The following is a 16,072-nucleotide window of genomic DNA, read 5'->3' as shown; positions in this document are numbered from 1 at the left end:
TCAGTGCAAGGGGTTCCTGGATTTGATGTCTCAGTGTAAGAGGTCCCAGGATTTGTTGTCTCAGGGAAAGTGGTCTCTGGATTTGATGCCTCAGTGTAAGGAGTCCCTGGATTTGGTGTCTCAGTGTAAGGGGACCCTGGATTTTATGCCTCAGTGTAAGGGGTCCACAGATTTGATCTCTCTGTGTAAGGGGTCCCTGGATTTGATGTCTCAGTGTAAGGGGTCCCTGGATTTGATGCCTCAGTGTAAGGGGTCCCTGGATTTGATGTCTCTGTGTAAGGGGTCGCCGGATTTGATGTCTCAGTGTAAGGGGTCCCTGGATTTGATGTCTCAGTGTGTGGTCCCTGGAATTGATGCCTCAGTGTAAGGGGTCCCTGGATTTGATGTCTCTGTGTAAGGGGCCCCTGGATTTGATGTCTCAGTGTAAGGGGTCCCTGGATTTGATGCCTCAGTTTAAGTGGTCTCTGGATTTGATGCCTCAGTGTAAGTGATCCCTCGATTTAATGTCTCAGTGTGCAGTGTCCCTGGATTTGTTGCTTCTGTGTAACGGGTACCTGGATTTGATGTCTCAGTGTAAGGGGACCCTGGATTTGGTGCCTCAGTGTAAGTGGTCCCTGGATTTGGTGTCTCAGTGTAAGGGGTCCCTGAATTTGGTGTCTCAGTGTAAGTGCTCCCTGGATTTGATGTCTCAGTGTAAGGGGTCCCTGGATTTGATGCCTCAGTGTAAGGGGTCCCGGGATTTGATGTCTCTGTGTAAGGGGTCCCTGGATTTGGTGTCTCAGGGAAAGTGGTCCCTGGATTTGTTGTCTCAGGGAAAGTGGTCCCTGGATTTGGTGTCTCAGTGTAAGGGCTCCCTGGATTTGATGTCTCAATGTAAGTGTCCCTGGATTTGGTGCCTCAGTGTAAGGGGTCCCTGGACTTGATGTCTCAGTGTTAGGGGTCCCTGGATTTCATGTCTCAGTGTAAGGGGACCCTGGATTTGGTGCATCAGTGTAAGTGATCCCTGAGGTTGATGCCTCAGTGTAAGGGGTCCCTGGATTTGATGTCTCAGTGTATGTGGTCCCTGTATTTGATGTCTCAGTGTTAGGGGTCCCTGGATTTGATGTCTGAGTGAAAGTGGTCCCTGGATTTGATGCCTCAGTGTAAGGGGTCCCTGGATTTGATGTCTCAGTGTAAAGGGTCCCTGGATTTGATGTCTCAGTGTAAGGGGTCCCAGGATTTGTTGTCTCAGGGAAAGTGGTCCCAGGATTTGATGCCTCAGTGTAAGGGGTCCCTGGATTTGGTGCCTCAGTGTAAGGGGTCCCTGGATTTGATGTCTCAGTGCAAGGGTTCACTGGATTTGGTGTCTCAGTGGAAGGGGACATTGGATTTTGCGCTTCAGAGTAAGGGGTCCCCGGATTTGATGCCTCAGTGTAAGGGGTCCCTGGATTTGATGTCTCAGTGTAAGTGGTCCCTGGAATTGATGCCTCAGTGTAAGGGGTCCCTGGATTTGATGTCTCTGTGTAAGGGGCCCCTGGATTTGATGCCTCAGTGTAAGGGGTCCCTGGATTTGATGCCTCAGTGTAAGTGGTCCCTGGATTTGATGCCTCACTGTAAGTGATCCCTCGATTTAATATCTCAGTGTTAGGTGTCCCTGGATTTGATGCTTCTGTGTAACGGGTACCTGGATTTGGTGTCTCAGTGTAAGGGGTCCCTGAATTTGGTGTCTCAGTGTAAGGGCTCCATGGATTTGATGTCTTAGTGTAAGGGATCCCTGGATTTGGTGCCTCAGCGACAGAGGTCCCTGGATTTGATGTCTCAGTGTAAGGGGTCCCTGGATTTGATGTCTCAGTGTAAGGGGTCCCTGGATTTGATGTCTCAGTGTAAGGGGTCCCTGGATTTGGTGCCTCAGTGTAAGGGATCCCTGGATTTGATGTCCCAGTGTAAGGGTTCCCTGGATCTGGTGCCTCAGTGTAAGGGGTCCCTGGAGTTGATGCCACAGTGTAAGGCGTCCCTGGATTTGATATCTCAGTGTATGTGGTCCCTGGATTTGGTGTCTCAGTGTAAGGGGTTCATGGATTTTGTGCCTCAGTGTAAGGGCTCCCTGGATTTTATGTCTCCGTGTAAGGGGTCCCTGGATTTGGTGCCTCAGTGTCAGGGGTCGCTGGATTTGATGTCTCAGTGCAAGGGGTCCCTGGATTTGGTGCCTCAGTTTAAGTGGTCCCTGGATTTGATGCCTCAGCATAAGGGGTCCCTGGATTTGATATCTCAGTGCAAGGGGTCCCTGGTTTGGATGTCTCAGTGTAAGGGGTCCCTGGATTTGGTGTCTCAGTGTAAGGGGTCCCTGGATTTGGTGTCTCAGTGTAAGGGTTCCCTGGATTTGATCTCTCAGTGTAAGGTGTCCCTGGATTTGGTGCCTCAATGTAAGGGGTCCCTGGTTTGGATGTCTCAGTGTAAGGGGTCCCTGGATTTGATGTCTCAGTGAAAGTGGTCCTTGGATTTGGTGCCTCAGTGTAAGAGTTCCCTGGATTTGATGTCATAGTGTAAGGGGTCCCTGGATTTGATGTCTCAGTGCAAGGGTTCACTGGATTTGGTGTCTCAGTGTAAGGGGACACTGGATTTTGCGCTTCAGAGTAAGGGGTCCCCGGATTTGATGCCACAGTGTAAGGGGTCCCTGGCTTTGATGTCTCAGTGTAAGTTGTCCCTGGAATTGATGCCTCAGTGTAAGGGGTCCCTGGATTTGATGTCTCTGTGAAAGGGGCCCCTGGATTTGATGTCTCAGTGTAAGGGGTCCCTGGATTTGATGCCTCAGTGTAAGTGGTCCCTGGATTTGATGCCTCAGTGTAAGTGATCCCTCGATTTAATGTCTCAGTGTTAGGTGTCCCTGGATTTGATGCTTCTGTGTAACGGGTACCTGGATTTGATGTCTCATTGTAAGAGGACACTGGATTTGGTGCCTCAGTGTAAGTGGTCCCTGGATTTGGTGTCTCAGTGTAAGGGGTCCCTGAATTTGGTGTCTCAGTGTAAGGGCTCCCTGGATTTGATGTCTCAGTGTAAGGCATCCCTGGATTTGGTGCCTCAGCGTCAGGGGTCCCTGGATTTGATGTCTCCGTGTAAAGGGTCCCTGGATTTGGTGCCTCAGTGTAAGGGGTCCCTGGATTTGATGTCTCAGTGTAAGGGGTCCCTGGATTTGATGTCTCAGTGTAAGTGGTCCCTGGATTTGGTGTCTCAGTGTAAGGGGTCCCTGAATTTGGTGTCTCAGTGTAAGTGCTCCCTGGATTTGATGTCTCAGTGTAAGGGGTCCCTGGATTTGATGCCTCAGTGTAAGGGGTCCCGGGATTTGATGTCTCTGTGTAAGGGGTCCCTGGATTTGGTGTCTCAGGGAAAGTGGTCCCTGGATTTGTTGTCTCAGGGAAAGTGGTCCCTGGATTTGGTGTCTCAGTGTAAGGGCTCCCTGGATTTGATGTCTCAATGTAAGTGTCCCTGGATTTGGTGCCTCAGTGTAAGGGGTCCCTGGACTTGATGTCTCAGTGTTAGGGGTCCCTGGATTTCATGTCTCAGTGTAAGGGGACCCTGGATTTGGTGCATCAGTGTAAGTGATCCCTGAGGTTGATGCCTCAGTGTAAGGGGTCCCTGGATTTGATGTCTCAGTGTATGTGGTCCCTGTATTTGATGTCTCAGTGTTAGGGGTCCCTGGATTTGATGTCTGACTGAAAGTGGTCCCTGGATTTGATGCCTCAGTGTAAGGGGTCCCTGGATTTGATGTCTCAGTGTAAAGGGTCCCTGGATTTGATGTCTCAGTGTAAGGGGTCCCAGGATTTGTTGTCTCAGGGAAAGTGGTCCCAGGATTTGATGCCTCAGTGTAAGGGGTCCCTGGATTTGGTGCCTCAGTGTAAGGGTTCCCTGGATTTGATGACACAGTGTAAGGGGTCCCTGGATTTGATGTCTCAGTGCAAGGGTTCACTGGATTTGGTGTCTCAGTGGAAGGGGACATTGGATTTTGCGCTTCAGAGTAAGGGGTCCCCGGATTTGATGCCTCAGTGTAAGGGGTCCCTGGATTTGATGTCTCAGTGTAAGTGGTCCCTGGAATTGATGCCTCAGTGTAAGGGGTCCCTGGATTTGATGTCTCTGTGTAAGGGGCCCCTGGATTTGATGTCTCAGTGTAAGGGGTCCCTGGATTTGATGCCTCAGTGTAAGTGGTCCCTGGATTTGATGCCTCACTGTAAGTGATCCCTCGATTTAATATCTCAGTGTTAGGTGTCCCTGGATTTGATGCCTCAGTGTAAGGGGTCCCGGGATTTGATGTCTCTGTGTAAGGGGTCCCTGGATTTGGTGTCTCAGGGAAAGTGGTCCCTGGATTTGTTGTCTCAGGGAAAGTGGTCCCTGGATTTGGTGTCTCAGTGTAAGGGCTCCCTGGATTTGATGTCTCAATGTAAGTGTCCCTGGATTTGGTGCCTCAGTGTAAGGGGTCCCTGGACTTGATGTCTCAGTGTTAGGGGTCCCTGGATTTCATGTCTCAGTGTAAGGGGACCCTGGATTTGGTGCATCAGTGTAAGTGATCCCTGAGGTTGATGCCTCAGTGTAAGGGGTCCCTGGATTTGATGTCTCAGTGTATGTGGTCCCTGTATTTGATGTCTCAGTGTTAGGGGTCCCTGGATTTGATGTCTGACTGAAAGTGGTCCCTGGATTTGATGCCTCAGTGTAAGGGGTCCCTGGATTTGATGTCTCAGTGTAAAGGGTCCCTGGATTTGATGTCTCAGTGTAAGGGGTCCCAGGATTTGTTGTCTCAGGGAAAGTGGTCCCAGGATTTGATGCCTCAGTGTAAGGGGTCCCTGGATTTGGTGCCTCAGTGTAAGGGTTCCCTGGATTTGATGACACAGTGTAAGGGGTCCCTGGATTTGATGTCTCAGTGCAAGGGTTCACTGGATTTGGTGTCTCAGTGGAAGGGGACATTGGATTTTGCGCTTCAGAGTAAGGGGTCCCCGGATTTGATGCCTCAGTGTAAGGGGTCCCTGGATTTGATGTCTCAGTGTAAGTGGTCCCTGGAATTGATGCCTCAGTGTAAGGGGTCCCTGGATTTGATGTCTCTGTGTAAGGGGCCCCTGGATTTGATGTCTCAGTGTAAGGGGTCCCTGGATTTGATGCCTCAGTGTAAGTGGTCCCTGGATTTGATGCCTCACTGTAAGTGATCCCTCGATTTAATATCTCAGTGTTAGGTGTCCCTGGATTTGATGCGTCTGTGTAACGGGTACCTGGATTTGGTGTCTCAGTGTAAGGGGTCCCTGAATTTGGTGTCTCAGTGTAAGGGCTCCATGGATTTGATGTCTTAGTGTAAGGGATCCCTGGATTTGGTGCCTCAGCGACAGGGGTCCCTGGATTTGATTTCTCAGTGTAAGGGGTCCCTGGATTTGATGTCTCAGTGTAAAGGGTCCCTGGATTTGATGTCTCAGTGTAAGGGGTCCCAGGATTTGTTGTCTCAGGGAAAGTGGTCCCAGGATTTGATGCCTCAGTGTAAGGGGTCCCTGGATTTGGTGCCTCAGTGTAAGGGTTCCCTGGATTTGATGACACAGTGTAAGGGGTCCCTGGATTTGATGTCTCAGTGCAAGGGTTCACTGGATTTGGTGTCTCAGTGGAAGGGGACATTGGATTTTGCGCTTCAGAGTAAGGGGTCCCCGGATTTGATGCCTCAGTGTAAGGGGTCCCTGGATTTGATGTCTCAGTGTAAGTGGTCCCTGGAATTGATGCCTCAGTGTAAGGGGTCCCTGGATTTGATGTCTCAGTGTAAGGGGTCCCTGGATTTGATGCCTCAGTGTAAGTGGTCCCTGGATTTGATGCCTCACTGTAAGTGATCCCTCGATTTAATATCTCAGTGTTAGGTGTCCCTGGATTTGATGCGTCTGTGTAACGGGTACCTGGATTTGGTGTCTCAGTGTAAGGGGTCCCTGAATTTGGTGTCTCAGTGTAAGGGCTCCATGGATTTGATGTCTTAGTGTAAGGGATCCCTGGATTTGGTGCCTCAGCGACAGGGGTCCCTGGATTTGATGTCTCAGTGTAAGGGGTCCCTGGATTTGATGTCTCAGTGTAAGGGGTCCCTGGATATGATGTCTCAGTGTAAGGGGTCCCTGGATTTGGTGCCTCAGTGTAAGGGATCCCTGGATTTGATGTCCCAGTGTAAGGGTTCCCTGGATCTGGTGCCTCAGTGTAAGGGGTCCCTGGAGTTGATGCCACAGTGTAAGGCGTCCCTGGATTTGATATCTCAGTGTATGTGGTCCCTGGATTTGGTGTCTCAGTGTAAGGGGTTCATGGATTTTGTGCCTCAGTGTAAGGGCTCCCTGGATTTTATGTCTCCGTGTAAGGGGTCCCTGGATTTGGTGCCTCAGTGTCAGGGGTCGCTGGATTTGATGTCTCAGTGCAAGGGGTCCCTGGATTTGGTGCCTCAGTTTAAGTGGTCCCTGGATTTGATGCCTCAGCATAAGGGGTCCCTGGATTTGATATCTCAGTGCAAGCGGTCCCTGGTTTGGATGTATCAGTGTAAGGGGTCCCTGGATTTGGTGTCTCAGTGTAAGGGGTCCCTGGATTTGGTGTCTCAGTGTAAGGGTTCCCTGGATTTGATCTCTCAGTGTAAGGTGTCCCTGGATTTGGTGCCTCAATGTAAGGGGTCCCTGGTTTGGATGTCTCAGTGTAAGGGGTCCCTGGATTTGATGTCTCAGTGAAAGTGGTCCTTGGATTTGGTGCCTCAGTGTAAGAGTTCCCTGGATTTGATGTCATAGTGTAAGGGGTCCCTGGATTTCATGTCTCAGTGCAAGGGTTCACTGGATTTGGTGTCTCAGTGTAAGGGGACACTGGATTTTGCGCTTCAGAGTAAGGGGTCCCCGGATTTGATGCCACAGTGTAAGGGGTCCCTGGCTTTGATGTCTCAGTGTAAGTTGTCCCTGGAATTGATGCCTCAGTGTAAGGGGTCCCTGGATTTGATGTCTCTGTGAAAGGGGCCCCTGGATTTGATGTCTCAGTCTAAGGGGTCCCTGGATTTGATGCCTCAGTGTAAGTGGTCCCTGGATTTGATGCCTCAGTGTAAGTGATCCCTCGATTTAATGTCTCAGTGTTAGGTGTCCCTGGATTTGATGCTTCTGTGTAACGGGTACCTGGATTTGATGTCTCATTGTAAGGGGATACTGGATTTGGTGCCTCAGTGTAAGTGGTCCCTGGATTTGGTGTCTCAGTGTAAGGGGTCCCTGAATTTGGTGTCTCAGTGTAAGGGCTCCCTGGATTTGATGTCTCAGTGTAAGGCATCCCTGGATTTGGTGCCTCAGCGTCAGGGGTCCCTGGATTTGATGTCTCCGTGTAAAGGGTCCCTGGATTTGGTGCCTCAGTGTAAGGGGTCCCTGGATTTGATGTCTCAGTGTAAGGGGTCCCTGGATTTGATGTCTCAGTGTAAGGGATCACTGGATTTGGTGCCTCAGTGTAAGGGATCCCTGGATTTGATGTCTCAGTGTAAGGGTTCCCTGGATTTGGTGCCTCAGTGTAAGGCGTCCCTGGATTTGATATCTCAGTGTATGTGGTCCCTGGATTTGGTGTCTCAGTGTAAGGGGTCCATGGATTTGGTGTCTCAGTGTAAGGGCTCCCTGCATTTTATGTCTCCGTGTAAGGGGTCCCTGGATTTGGTGCGTCAGTGTAAGGGTTCGCTGGATTTGATGTCTCACTGCAAGGGGTCCCTGGATTTGGTGCCTCAGCGTAAGTGGTCCCTGGATTTGATGCCTCAGCATAATGGGTCCCTGGATTTGATATCTCAGTGTAAGGGGTCCCTGGTTTGGATGTCTCAGTGTAAGGGTTCCCTGGATTTGGTGTCTCAGTGTAAGGGGTCCCTGGATTTGGTGTCACAGTGTAAAGGCTCCATGGATTTGATGTCTCAGTGTAAGGAGTCCCTGGATTTGGTGCCTTAGTGTCAGGGGTCCCTTGATTGGATGTCTCAGTGTAAGGGGTCCCTGGATTTGATGTCTCAGTGAAAGTGGTCCGTGGATTTGATGCCTCAGTGTAAGGGGTCCCTGGATTTGATGCCTCTGTGTAAGGGGTCCCTGGATTTGATGTCTTAGTGTAAGGGGTCCCTGGATTTGATGTCTCAGTGTAAGGGGTCCCTGGATTTGATGTCTCAGTGTAAGGGGTCCCTGGATTTGATGTCTCAGTGTTAGGTGTCCCTGGATTTGATGCTTCAGTGGAACGGGTTCCTGGATTTGATGTCTCAGTGTAAGGGGAGCCTGGGTTTGGTGCCTTAGTGTAACTGGTCCCTGGATTTAATGCCTCAGTGTAAGGGGTCCCTGGATTTGATGTCTCAGTGTAAGGGGTTCCTGGATTTGATGTCTCAATGTAAGGGGTCCCTGGATTTGATGTCTCAGTGTAAGGCGTCCCTGGATTTGGTGCCTCAGTGTAAGGGATCCCTGGATTTGATGTCAGTTTAAAGGGTCCCTGGACTTGATGTCTCTCTGTAAGTGGTCCCTGGATTTGATGTCTCAGTGTAAGGGGTCCCTGGATTTGATGTCTCAGTGTAAGGGGTCCCTGGTTTGGATGTCTCAGTGTAAGGGGTCCCTGGATTTGGTGTCTCACAGTAAGGGCTCCCTGGATTTGATGTCTCAGTGTAAGTTGTCCCTGGATTTGGTGCCTCAGTGCAAGAAGTCCCTGGATTGGATGTCTCTGTAAGGGGTCCGTGGATGTGCTGTCTCAGAGTAAGGGGACCCTGGATTTTGTGCCTCAGTGTAACGGGTCCCTTGATTTGATGTCTCAGTGTTAGGGGACCCTGGATCTGGTGCCTCAGTGTAAGGTTTCCCTGGATTTGATGTCATAGTGTAAGGGGACCCTGGATTTAATGTCTCAGTGCAAGGGTTCACTGGATTTGGTGTCTCAGTGTAAGGGGTCCCTGGATTTGATGTCTCTGTGTAAGGGGCCCCTGGATTTTGATGTCTCAGTGTAAGGGGTTCCTGGATTTGATGCCTCAGTGTAAGTGATCCCTCGATTTAATGTCTCAGTGTAAGGGGTCCCTGGATTTGATGTCTCAGTGTAAGGGGTCCCTGGATTTGGTGCCTCAGTGTAAGGGATCCCTGGATTTGATGTCTCAGTGTAAGGGTTCCCTGGATCTGGTGCCTCAGTGTAAGGGGTCCCTGGAGTTGATGCCACAGTGTAAGGCGTCCCTCGATTTGATATCTCAGTGTATGTGGTCCCTGGATTTGGTGTCTCAGTGTAAGGGGTCCATGGATTTGGTGCCTCAGTGTAAGGGCTCCCTGGAATTTATGTCTCCGTGTAAGGGGTCCCTGGCTTTGGTGCCTCAGTGTAAGAGGTCGCTGGATTTGATGTCTCAGTGCAAGGGGTCCCTGGATTTGGTGCCTCAGTGTAAGTGGTCCCTGGATTTGATGACTCAGCATAAGGGGCCCCTGGATTTGATATCTCAGTGTAAGGGGTCCCTGGTTTGGATGTCTCAGTGTAAGGGGTCCCTGGATTTGGTGTCTCAGTGTAAGGGGTCCCTGGATTTGGTGCCTCAATGTAAGGGGTCCCTGGATTGGATGTCTCAGTGTAAGGGGTCCCTGGATTTGATGCCTCAGTGTAAGTGATCCCTCGATTTAATGTCTCAGTGTTCGGTGTCCCTGGATTTGATGCTTCTGTGTAACGGGTACCTGGATTTGATGTCTCATTGTAAGGGGACCCTGGATTTGGTGCCTCAGTGTAAGTGGTCCCTGGATTTGGTGTCTCAGTGTAAGGGGTCCCTGAATTTGGTGTCTCAGTGTAAGGGCTCCCTGGATTTGATGTCTCAGTGTAAGGGGTCCCTGGATTTGGTGCCTCAGCGTCAGGGGTCCCAGGATTTGATGTCTCCGTGTAAAGGGTCCCTGGATTTGATGTCTCAGTGTAAGGGGTCCCTGGATTTGATGTCTCAGTGTAAGGGATCACTGGATTTGGTGCCTCAGTGTAAGGGATCCCTGGATTTGATGTCTCAGTGTAAGGGTTCCCTGGATTTGGTGCCTCAGTGTAAGGGTTCCCTGGATTTGGTGCCTCAGTGTAAGGGGTCCCTGGAGTTGATGCCACACTGTAAGGCGTCCCTGGATTTGATATCTCAGTGTATGTGGTCCCTGGATTTGGTGTCTCAGTGTAAGGGGTCCATGGATTTGGTGTCTCAGTGTAAGGGCTCCCTGGATTTTATGTCTCCGTGTAAGGGGTCCCTGGATTTGGTGCGTCAGTGTAAGGGTTCGCTGGATTTGATGCCTCAGTGTAAGTGGTCCCTGGATTTGATGCCTCAGCATAATGGGTCCCTGGATTTGATATCTCAGTGTAAGGGGTCCCTGGTTTGGATGTCTCAGTGTAAGGGGTCCCTGGATTTGGTGTCTCAGTGTAAGGGGTCCCTGGATTTGGTGTCACAGTGTAAAGGCTCCCTGGATTTGATGTCTCAGTGAAAGTGGTCCGTGGATTTGATGCCTCAGTGTAAGGGGTCCCTGGATTTGATGCCTCAATGTAAGGGGTCCCTGGCTTTGATGTCTCAGTGTCAGGGGTCCCTGGATTTGATGTCTCAGTGTTAGGTGTCCCTGGATTTGATGCTTCAGTGGAACGGGTTCCTGGATTTGATGTCTCAGTGTAAGGGGAGCCTGGATTTGGTGCCTCAGTGTAAGTGGTCGCTGGATTTGATGCCTCAGTGTAAGGGGTCCCTGGATTTGATGTCTCAGTGTAAGGGGTCCCTGGATTTGATGTCTCAGTGTAAGGCGTCCCTGGATTTGGTGCCTCAGTGTAAGGGATCCCTGGATTTGATGTCAGTTTAAAGGGTCCCTGGACTTGATGTCTCTGTGTAAGGGGTCCCTGGATTTGATTTCTCAGTGTAAGGGGTCACTGGTTTGGATGTCTCAGTGTAAGGGGTCCCTGGATTTGGTGTCTCACTGTAAGGGCTCCCTGGATTTGATGTCTCAGTGTAAGTTGTCCCTGGATTTGGTGCCTCAGTGTAAGAGGTCCCTGGATTTGATGTCTCAGTGCAAGGGGTTCTTGGATTTGATGTCTCGGTGTAAGAGGTCACTGGATTTGGTGTTTCATTGTAAGGGGACCCTGGATTTTGTGCCTCAGTGTAACGGGTCCCTGGATTTGATGTCTTAGTGTAAGGGGACCCTGGATTTGGTGCATCAGTGTAACTGGTCCCTGGAGTTGATGCCACAGTGTAAGGGTTCCCCGGATTTGATGTCTCAGTGTGCGTGGTCCCTGGAATTGATGCCTCAGTATAAGGGGTCCCTGGATTTGATGTCTCTGTGTAAGGGTTCCCTGGATTTGATGTCTCTGTGTAAGGGGTCCGTGGATTTGATGCCTCAGTGTAAGTGGTCCCTGGATTTGATGCCTCAGTGTAAGTGGTCCCTGGATTTGATGTCTCAGTGTTCGGTGTCCCTGGATTTGATGCTTCAGTGTAACGGATCCCTGGATTTGATGTCTCAGTGTAAGGGGACCCTGGATTTGGTGCCTCAGAGTAAGTGGTCTCAGGATTTGATGTCTCAGTGTAAAGGGTCCCTGGATTTGAAGCCTCAGTGTAAGGGGTCCCTGGATTTGGTGTCTCAGTGTAAGGGGTCCCTGGATTTGGTGTCTCAGTGTAAGGGCTCCCTGGATTTGATGTCTCAGTGTAAGGGGTCTCTGGATTTGGTGCCTCAGTGTAAGGGGTCCCTGGATTTGGTGTTTCAGTGTAAGGGGACCCTGGATTTTGTGCCTCAGTGTCACGTGTCCCTGGATTTGATGTCTCCGTGTTAGGTGTCCCTGGATTTGATGCTTCAGTGTAACGGATCGCTGGATTTGATGTCTCAGTGTAAGGGGACCCTGGATTTGGTGCCTCAGTGTAAGTGGTCTCTGGATTTGATGTCTCAGTGTAAGGGGTCCCTGGATTTGATGTCTCAGTGTAAGTGTTCCCTGGAATTGATGCCTCAGTTTAAGGGTTCCCTGGATTTGATGTCTCTGTGTAAGGGGTCCCTGGATTTGATGTCTCAGTCTAAGGGGTCCCTGGATTTGATGCCTCAGTGTATGTGGTCCCTGGATTTGATGCCTCAATGTAAGTGGTCCCTCGATTTGATGTCTCAGTGTTAGGTGTCCCTGGATTTGATGCTTCAGTGTAACGGATCCCTGGATTTGATGTCTCAGTGTAAGGGGACCCTGGATTTGGTGCCTCAGTGTAAGTGGTCTCTGGATTTGATGTCTCAGTGTAAGGGGTCCCAGGATTTGAAGCCTCAGTCTAAGGGGTCCCTGGATTTGGTGTCTCAGTGTAAGGGGTCCCTGGATTTGGTGTCTCAGTGTAAGGGCTCCCTGGATTTGATGTCTCAGTGTAAGGGGTCCCTGGATTTGGTGCCTCAGTGTCAGGAGTCCCTGGATTTGATGTCTCAGTGCAAGAAGTCCCTGGATTTGATGTCTCAGTGTAAGGGGACACTGGATTTGGTGCCTCAGTGTAAGTGGTCGCTGGATTTGATGTCTCAGTGTAAGGGGTCCCTGGATTTGAAGCCTCAGTGTAAGTGGGCCCTGGATTTGGTGTCTCAGTGTAAGGGGTCCCTGGATTTGGTGTCTCAGTGTAAGGGCTCCCTGGATTTGATGTCTCAGTGTATGTGGTCACTGGATTTGATGTCTCAGCGTTTGGGGTCCCTGGATTTGATGTCTGAGTGAAAGTGGTCCCTGGATTTGATGCCTCAGTGTAAGGGGTCCCTGGACTTGATGTCTCAGTATAAGGGGTCCCTGGATTTGATGTCTCAGTGTAAGGGGTCCCAGGATTTGGTGTCTCAGTGTAAGGGGACCCTGGATTTTGCGCTTCAGAGTAAGGGGTCCCCGGATTTGATGTCTCAGTGTAAGGGGTCCCTGGATTTGATCTCTCAGTGTTAGTGGTCCCTGGAATTGATGCCTCAGTGTAAGGGGTCCCTGGATTTGATGTCCCTGTGTAAGGGGTCCCTGGATTTGATGTCTCAGTGTCAGGGGTCCCTGGATTTGATGCCTCAGTGTTAGTGGTCCCTGGATTTGATGCCTCAGTGTAAGTGGTCCCTCGATTTGATGTCTCAGTGTTAGGTGTCCCTGGATTTGATGCTTCAGTGTAACGGATCCCTGGATTTGATGTCTCAGTGTAAGGGGACCCTGGATTTGGTGCCTCAGTGTAAGTGGTCTCTGGATTTGATGTCTCAGTGTAAGGGGTCCCAGGATTTGAAGCCTCAGTCTAAGGGGTCCCTGGATTTGGTGTCTCAGTGTAAGGGGTCCCTGGATTTGGTGTCTCAGTGTAAGGGCTCCCTGGATTTGATGTCTCAGTGTAAGGGGTCCCTGGATTTGGTGCCTCAGTGTCAGGAGTCCCTGGATTTGATGTCTCAGTGCAAGAAGTCCCTGGATTTGATGTCTCAGTGTAAGGGGTCCCTGGATTTGGTGCCTCAGTGTAAGGGGTCCCTGGATTTGGTGTTTCAGTGTAAGGGGACCCTGGATTTTGTGCCTCAGTGTAACGGGTCCCTGGACTTGATGTCTCAGTGTAAGGGGACCCTGGATTTGGTGCATCAGTGTAAGTGGTCCTGGAGTTGATGCCACAGTGCAAGGGCTCCCTGGATTTGGTGCCTCAGTGTGAGGGGTCCCTGGATTTGGTGCCTCAGTGTAAGGCGACCCTGAATTGGATGTCTCCGTGTAAGGTGTCCCTGGATTTGATGTCTCAGTGAAAGTGGTCCGTGGATTTGATGCCTCAGTGTAAGGGGTCCCGGGATTTGATGCCTCAGTGTAAGGGGTCCCTGGATTTGATGTCTCAGTGTAAGGGGTCCCTGGATTTGGTGTCTCAGTGTAAGGGCTCACTGGATTTGATGTCTCAGTGCAAGGGGTCCCTGGATTTGATGTCTCAGTGTTCGGGGTCCCTGGATTTGATGTCTCAGTGAAAGTGGTCCTTGGATTTGATGCCACAGTGTAAGGGGTCCCTGGATTTGATGTCTCAGTGTAAGGGGTCCCTGGATTTAATGTCTCAGTGTAAGGGGTCCCTGCATTTGATGTCTCATTGTAAGGGGACCCTGGATTTGGTGCATCAGTGTAAGTGGTCCCTGGAGTTGATGCCACAGTGTAAGGGGTCCCTGGATTTGATGTCTCAGTGTATGTGGTCCCTGGATTTGATGTCTGAGTGAAAATGGTCCCTGGATTTGATGCCTCTGTGTAAGGGGTCCCCGGATTTGATGTCTCAGTGTAAGGGGTCCCTGGATTTGATGTCTCAGTGTGTGGTCCCTGGAATTGATGTCTCAGTGTTCGGGGTCCCTGGATTTGATGTCTCAGTGAAAGTGGTCCCTGGATTTGATGCCACAGTGTAAGGGGTCCCTGGATTTGATGTCTCAGTGCAAGGGGTTCCTGGATTTGATGTCTCAGTGTAAGAGGTCCCAGCATTTTTGTCTCAGGGAAAGTGGTCCCTGGATTTGATGCCTCAGTGTAAGGAGTCCCTGGATTTGGTGTCTCAGTGTAAGGGGACCCTGGATTTTGTGCCTCAATGTAAGGGGTCCACGGATTTGATCTCTCTGTGTAAGGGGTCCCTGGATTTGATGTCTCAGTGTAAGGGGTCCCTGGATTTGATGCCTCAGTGTAAGGGGTCCCTGGAATTGATGCCTCAGTGTAAGGGGTCCCTGGATTTGATGTCTCTGTGTAAGGGGTCCCTGGATTTGATGTCTCAATGCAAGGGGTCCCTGGATTTGGTGCCTCAGTGTAAGGGGTCCCTGCATTTGATGTCTCATTGTAAGAGGTCCCGGGATTCGTTGTCTCAGGGAAAGTGCTCCCTGGATTTGATGCCTCAGTGTAAGGAGTCCCTGGATTTGATGTCTCAGTGTAAGGTGACCCTGGATTTGATGCCTCAGTGTAAGTGGTCTCTGAATTTGATGTCTCAGTGTAAGGGGTCCCTGGATTTGAAGCCTCAGTGTAAGGGGTCCCGGATTTGGTGTCTCAGTGCAAGGGGTCTCTGGATTTGGTGTCTCAGTGCAAGGGGTCCCTGGATTTGGTGTCTCAGTGTAAGGGCTCCCTCGATTTGGTGCCTCATTGTAAGGGGTCCCTGGATTTGATGTCTCAGTGCAAGGGGACCCTGGATTTGGTGCATCAGTGTAAGTGGTCCCTGGAGTTGATGCCACAGTGTAAGGGGTCCCTGGATTTGATGTCTCAGTGTATGTGGTCCCTGGATTTGATGTCTGAGTGAAAATGGTCCCTGGATTTGATGCCTCAGTGTAAGGGTTCACTGGATTTGGTGTCTCAGTGTAAGGGGACCCTGGATTTTGCGCTTCAGAGAAAGGGTCCCCGGATTTGATGTCTCAGTGTAAGTGTTCCCTGGAATTGATGCCTCAGTGTAAGGGGTCCCTGGATTTGATGTCTCTGTGTAAGGGGTCCCTGGATTTGATGTCTCAATGCAAGGGGTCCCTGGATTTGATGCCTCAGTGTAAGTTGTCCCTGGATTTGATGCCTCAGTGTAAGTGGTCCCTGGATTTGATGTCTCAATGTAAGGGGTCCCTGGATTTGATGCCTCAGTGTTAGTGGTCCCTGGATTTGGTGCCTCAGTGTAAGTGGTCTCTGGATTTGATGTCTCAATGTAAGGGGTCCCTGGATTTGAAGCCTCAGTGTAAGTGGTCCCTGGATTTGGTGTCTCAGTGTAAGGGCTCCCTGGATTTGCTGTGTCAGTGTGAGGAGTCCCTGGATTTGGTGCCTCAGTGCAAGGGGACCCTGGATTGGATGTCTCCGTGTAAGGGGTCCCTGGATTTGAAGTCTCAGTGAAAGTGGTCCGTGGATTTGATGCCTCAGTGTAAGGGGTCCCTGGATTTGGTGTCTCAGTGTAAGGGCTCCCTGGATTTGATGTCTCAGTGTATGTGGTCCCTGGATTTGATGTCTCAATGTTGGGGTCCCTGGATTTGATGTCTGAGTGAAAGTGGTGCCTGGATTTGATGCCTCAGTGTAAGGGGTCCCTGGATTTGATGTCTCAGTATAAGGGGTCCCTGGATTTGATATCTCAGTGTAAGGGGTCCCAGGATTTGTTGTCTCAGGGAAAGTGGTCCCTGGATTTGATGCCTCAGTGTAAGTGGTCCCTAGATTTGGTGCCTCAGTGTAAGGATTCCCTGGATTTGATGCCTCAGTGTAA

Source organism: Pristiophorus japonicus, unplaced genomic scaffold (assembly GCF_044704955.1).
Source record: "Pristiophorus japonicus isolate sPriJap1 unplaced genomic scaffold, sPriJap1.hap1 HAP1_SCAFFOLD_45, whole genome shotgun sequence".
Taxonomy (NCBI): Eukaryota; Metazoa; Chordata; class Chondrichthyes; family Pristiophoridae; genus Pristiophorus; species Pristiophorus japonicus.
This window is presented reverse-complemented; position numbering follows the sequence as displayed.